The sequence below is a fragment of the Pleurodeles waltl genome, unplaced genomic scaffold, assembly GCF_031143425.1.
Source record: "Pleurodeles waltl isolate 20211129_DDA unplaced genomic scaffold, aPleWal1.hap1.20221129 scaffold_72, whole genome shotgun sequence".
Classification (NCBI taxonomy): domain Eukaryota; kingdom Metazoa; phylum Chordata; class Amphibia; order Caudata; family Salamandridae; genus Pleurodeles; species Pleurodeles waltl.
Window position 1 is genome coordinate 781,039 of NW_027150393.1, and position 6,000 is coordinate 787,038.

At 47.4% G+C, this 6,000-nt stretch overlaps 2 non-coding genes across 2 annotated transcripts; both read right to left on the minus strand.

The window, feature by feature from the left end:
• Window positions 1–983: 983 nt before the first annotated feature.
• TRNAP-UGG (transfer RNA proline (anticodon UGG)) lies at window positions 984–1,055 on the minus strand. Its single transcript has one exon. It is a non-coding gene; the product is annotated as a tRNA-Pro (tRNA).
• Window positions 1,056–5,693: 4,638 nt separating this feature from the next.
• Window positions 5,694–5,765, minus strand: TRNAP-UGG (transfer RNA proline (anticodon UGG)). The gene has a single exon. It is a non-coding gene; the product is annotated as a tRNA-Pro (tRNA).
• Window positions 5,766–6,000: the final 235 nt, after the last annotated feature.

Here is a 6,000-nt window from a genome sequence, read left to right on the forward strand (position 1 = left end):
TGAGGGCCCAGCCGATGGGTTGGTGGATTTCTCCTCACATGCCACAGCAGCTTCCAAAGATAGTGGTGTGAGGAGCTGGCTGTGCAAGCAGAGCGAGATTTAAGGTAAGAAAACACACATGTTAGGAGTGGGATTTGAACCCACGCCTCCATGAAGAGACCAGAAGGCTCAGCTTCACTGAAGATCAAGCTCTCTTGAGTCTGACACCTTAGACCACTCGGCCATCCTGACAGCCAAAACATTGTGCAGGTCTGACTCTTCAGTCTGCACTTGTTGATGCTGCCGCTTGCAATGTTCCTATCAAAGTCACAGCTTTAAAGGCCCCACAATATAACATGGCCAAGAAAAAAAAAAAAAACAGAACAAGAAACAAGGCACATGCACGACCACCGAGGGATGCAGATAACTTTTTATCGTCCTGCAATAGTAAAGCACATTTTACACAGGTCACAAGTTTTTAAAGGTCATTTCTGTCTAAGTGTGCATTGAGAGAGACTGAGGTTTTAGTGAGCAAACACAAAAGCTACTGCTGCCCAGTGTCGAACCGGGGACCTTAGGCGTGTGAGGCAAATGTGATAACCACTACTCTACAGAAACAAGCTTGCTGGCTTGATTGAAGGAGCACAGTTCCCCTCATATGTTTGCCCGATTTCCTCTATACTTGATCAGCAGTTGCTCAGAATGCAAGCGGGAAGTGTGAAAATTGCAGCGGTGTCAGCCAGCATGCATACACTCAGACGTCCTGAAAAGTCACAGCTGCGGGCAGAGACAGACAAATATCTGATGCCTAAATGCCAGGAACGCAAGCCTGTGAAAACATCACACAGGGCGCACTGAGAGCAAGCAGGAAGGAAGCCAAGGCATTGTAATCCATTTTTCGCCTGAGGCAAAAAATATGTTTTGCGCAACAATGCTTCGAGTGGAATGAGAAATGTTGAGGGGTTGTGTATTTTGAGCAGGATTTGATTGTTTTCCGCTAAAATGGGCTCGTCCGGGATTTGAACCCAGGACCTCTCGCACCCAAAGCGAGAATCATACCCCTAGACCAACGAGCCTGGGCACAGTAGCGCTACGGCTCCCACCCTGCTCCGAGGGTTGGTGGCAGAGAGTGGGAGACTACATCCCAAAGCAAGAAACGCCACATGGTGCTCTCTTCTGCAGTATGACTAGAGTCATTTGCATGGTCGTCATCGAACATGACATAAAAAGCCTCTATCCTTTAGACATTTTGTCCCAGATTTACAAGAAAATGACTGAAAGCGACGCTGTGCCAAATTTGCAAGCCCCACGCTACGTCATTTTCAAAATGCAGGGAAGCGCCGTATTTAGTAGAATACAGCGCACCCCTGTGCTTCCCCCCGCGCCAGCTCTAAATTAGCTGCTGAGCGCCAACGCAGCCGTTCTTGCACCATGGTACAAGGATGACTGCGTTGAGGGGGAAATTGTTTTTGTGCAAGAAGGGACACCTTCCTGGTCAAAAGAAAAATCTTCAATGGTGATTTGCTCTTACTTCTATGTGTGCTGCAGAATGCAGCACACATAGAAACAGAAAAAACGAGGAGAAATGAAAACATTTCTCCTCAGTGCGCCACTCTAACGATACCCCTGGGATGGCGTTGGATTTTGGCGCTGACGCAGATTTACCACAACTCCTAAATCTGGAGCAGCATCAAAATGCTATGGTGTTGCTGTGGCACACTCACAGCAACACCCATTGCACGCCCCTTCCAGGGAAAGCGCTGAATGCTAAGGTGCCGTATTTACAAGGTGGTGTTAAGCCACAAAAAGTGGCTGAACGCCATCTTGTAAATACCGCGCAGTGCATAGTGCCACCGGGGCGTCACTAAAAGTGATGCTCCGTTGGCGATTGGGCCTTGTAAGTCTGGCACCTTATTTGCTCAAGGTGTGTGTTCTTGGTGAGGGCAGGAAAGCTATTTTCGCTCTCATACCTTCCTTCCTTGGCTGGCTTGAATGCGGTAGGCTCAGGCTTCAATGCAAAGGTCAAACAGTGAGCAACTGACTGACGTAAGCTGGCGCAACTCCTCTTGGTGAGCTGTGACAGATGCCCCAGGAGCGTAGTACCTCACGATGGTGAGGGATAGACACAGTCTCTTTTATCTCAGCTTGCCTGTCAGCTGAGTCAGGAAATGCAAATACTGGGAAAAAGCCCAGCGACTTGCTGTTTTTGCTTGGCTTCGAACCAGGGACCTTTTGCATGTGAGGTGCGCATGATAACCACTACACTACACAAACAGACACACTTGCTGGTTTGCTTCATGTGGCTATGCATTGTACTGGAACCACCACACTATGGAAACAGACACACCTGCTTGCTTAATGTGGCTCTGCATTGGACTGGGATGCAAGGACTGAGGGCCAATGTTCATGACGCTCAAAGCTGAGCCTTCCGGAACACGATCTCTTGCCTTGGAAGAAAGGAACTGGCATCACTTTCATTCCAAGAGGTGATTTCAGAACTGGACCCGAAATTACCATGGAGAAGCACTGTGCATTTAATGTTCCTATGAGCACTGCTGCTCCAGCACAGAAAAGCAGTTGCAAAGAAATCTCGCATACCTTCATGATGCTGAACCGTCTCAACGCAGGTATAAAGCATGTATTGCATTGCAAGAGTGAAAAGCAGAAATACTCCTGTTTAAAACACAGACTGAACCTATAAAGGTAAGGGTTTGTCTGGGATTTGAACCAAGGTCCTCTCACACCCGAAGCGAGAATCATACTCCTACACCAACTAGACTGCTGCTGCAGAGGCATTTGAAACATCTTCTGAAGCGTCTTTCAGGAAAGCAGGGCCATTTGGAGGCTCTCTCTCTAAGCGTGCCATAGCAATTGATGTTTTCTGTCAAGGATTTTTTGTTTGTCTCTAGCAAGGAAAGAGGTAGTCAAGATGCCCTGTGCCAGTGGGCTGAACTAGGGCACTGATGTGAAAAGCAGACCCTTTCTGGTAGTTGTAACCCTCTGCAAGTCCTGGACCCTTGCACCTTAGACTTCCAGACCAGAAGCACTGAAGGGCCTGCTAGCTCTTGAGCCAGAGAAGCATGCCTCTTGGATTCAAGCACACTTGCTCGCTCAGCGCTCGATCAGCCTCGATCAGGCGTGATTTATAGTAGTGGCTCATAGGCCTGAAACACTCACCTGGGAGACGCGGGGTGGCTGATTTCCCGGAATGGCCCTTGATGGAGAAATCACCTCCTTTCCCCCGCCTCATTTCAGAATTGTGTGCAACATACAGATACCAAAACCGACCCCACCAGCATTTATCATTCTACATGACATTCGCCCGTATCCCTCCCTATCGCGGGCACATAAACGATTAATCCATACGGCGCTAGCCACGGCCAAAATATGCATACTCCGGCACTGGAGATCTAGCATTGCCCCCACACACATGGAATGGATGACGGCCATGTATCAAACGGCTACCCATGAATGAGTGATTTATAACCTACAGGATCAAGCAGAACAATTTGAGGAGGTCTGGCGCCCATTCTTGAAGAGACCATGAAGCGGCCGGTGGATGACCAACGGATGATCAATGTTCAATGATCAATGATTAGGGAATATTAATTACCAATCACCCTCTGAGAATCCTAGACTCCGGAAACACATTTAATCTCCTACTGCCCCCTCTCTCTCTCCCTAGCTACGCTATCCTCTCTTCTCTCTCTCTTTTTTCTCTCTCTCTATCAATCCACAGGCCTCTAATTTTGTCACATGCCCGAGACCCTGAACTACCCAACATAGTAATACAAGTCGCTTCCTAACACAAACAAGGACTGAGAAATCAACTCATATAAGACGTAGACACTCTCTAACCGACCTTACCATATCTATCATACATATTATCTACCCCTAGATAATAACTTGCTACAGACGGAGAAGTACAGAACGATCTACTCTTAGGCCTGAACAAGCTAGTCTCAGGATACAAAGAGCCCCTGCCTACCTCGAGTCTCTTCATTCTACATTCCCCCGCGATTACCCTTCCTCTTTCTCCCTCTTTCTTTCCCTTCTCCCCCCCTCCCCATTTCATATGACTATTTTGCCTCTCCCCTATACCAAGACCAACCCCTCCTACACAACCCTATCCTCGCTCTCCCTCCCCTTACCACCCCCCCCCACCTGTTTTCCACTCTTCTCCAAAATAAGGGTACACAACCCAACTATGCAACTGGGAATTTTTACTTACCTGACAGTACATGTATATATGCTTACAATGGAAATAATTGTGGTAAACGAACAAAAACAATGTTTTGAAAGCTAAACAGTCTGTTTATATGCTGTATGTACCGCCTTATATATTCTTAATAAAACTTTTGAAACTTAAAAAAAATAAAAAAATAAAAATAAAAGAATTGTGTGCAAGTCGCAAGACAGTGTTCAGGGGTTCATGGGTACTGCCTACTCCCAGCTGCCTCTCTGTCTTCTTCATGTAAATTGCAAGTCACGAGGAGGCACCATTGCCAATATGCTCCGCCCGCCTAACCAAGAAACCCAGTTTGAGCTTGTCTGCCTGTGTTGTTGCAGGGGCAGTGTCTTCTTTGCCCAAAAGGTTGCAGGAGAGACTCACTTCAAACGATAGAATCAACTGCTTAAGTAGAAAACAGCATGGTAGTTACTGTCATAAAGTGCAGCTCTAACAGAAGGTGTGCCTGAGATGCCCCTTCCAGTAATACACAGAATTTTGATTGAGGGCCCAGCCGATGGGTTGGTGGATTTCTCCTCACATGCCACAGCAGCTTCCAAAGATAGTGGTGTGAGGAGCTGGCTGTGCAAGCAGAGCGAGATTTAAGGTAAGAAAACACACATGTTAGGAGTGGGATTTGAACCCACGCCTCCATGAAGAGACCAGAAGGCTCAGCTTCACTGAAGATCAAGCTCTCTTGAGTCTGACACCTTAGACCACTCGGCCATCCTGACAGCCAAAACATTGTGCAGGTCTGACTCTTCAGTCTGCACTTGTTGATGCTGCCGCTTGCAATGTTCCTATCAAAGTCACAGCTTTAAAGGCCCCACAATACAACATGGCCAAGAAAAAAAAAAAAAACAGAACAAGAAACAAGGCACATGCACGACCACCGAGGGATGCAGATAACTTTTTATCGTCCTGCAATAGTAAAGCACATTTTACACAGGTCACAAGTTTTTAAAGGTCATTTCTGTCTAAGTGTGCATTGAGAGAGACTGAGGTTTTAGTGAGCAAACACAAAAGCTACTGCTGCCCAGTGTCGAACCGGGGACCTTATGCGTGTGAGGCAAATGTGATAACCACTACTCTACAGAAACAAGCTTGCTGGCTTGATTGAAGGAGCACAGTTCCCCTCATATGTTTGCCCGATTTCCTCTATACTTGATCAGCAGTTGCTCAGAATGCAAGCGGGAAGTGTGAAAATTGCAGCGGTGTCAGCCAGCATGCATACACTCAGACGTCCTGAAAAGTCACAGCTGCGGGCAGAGACAGACAAATATCTGATGCCTAAATGCCAGGAACGCAAGCCTGTGAAAACATCACACAGGGCGCACTGAGAGCAAGCAGGAAGGAAGCCAAGGCATTGTAATCCATTTTTCGCCTGAGGCAAAAAATATGTTTTGCGCAACAATGCTTCGAGTGGAATGAGAAATGTTGAGGGGTTGTGTATTTTGAGCAGGATTTGATTGTTTTCCGCTAAAATGGGCTCGTCCGGGATTTGAACCCAGGACCTCTCGCACCCAAAGCGAGAATCATACCCCTAGACCAACGAGCCTGGGCACAGTAGCGCTACGGCTCCCACCCTGCTCCGAGGGTTGGTGGCAGAGAGTGGGAGACTACATCCCAAAGCAAGAAACGCCACATGGTGCTCTCTTCTGCAGTATGACTAGAGTCATTTGCATGGTCGTCATCGAACATGACATAAAAAGCCTCTATCCTTTAGACATTTTGTCCCAGATTTACAAGAAAATGACTGAAAGCGACGCTGTGCCAAATTTGCAAGCCCCACG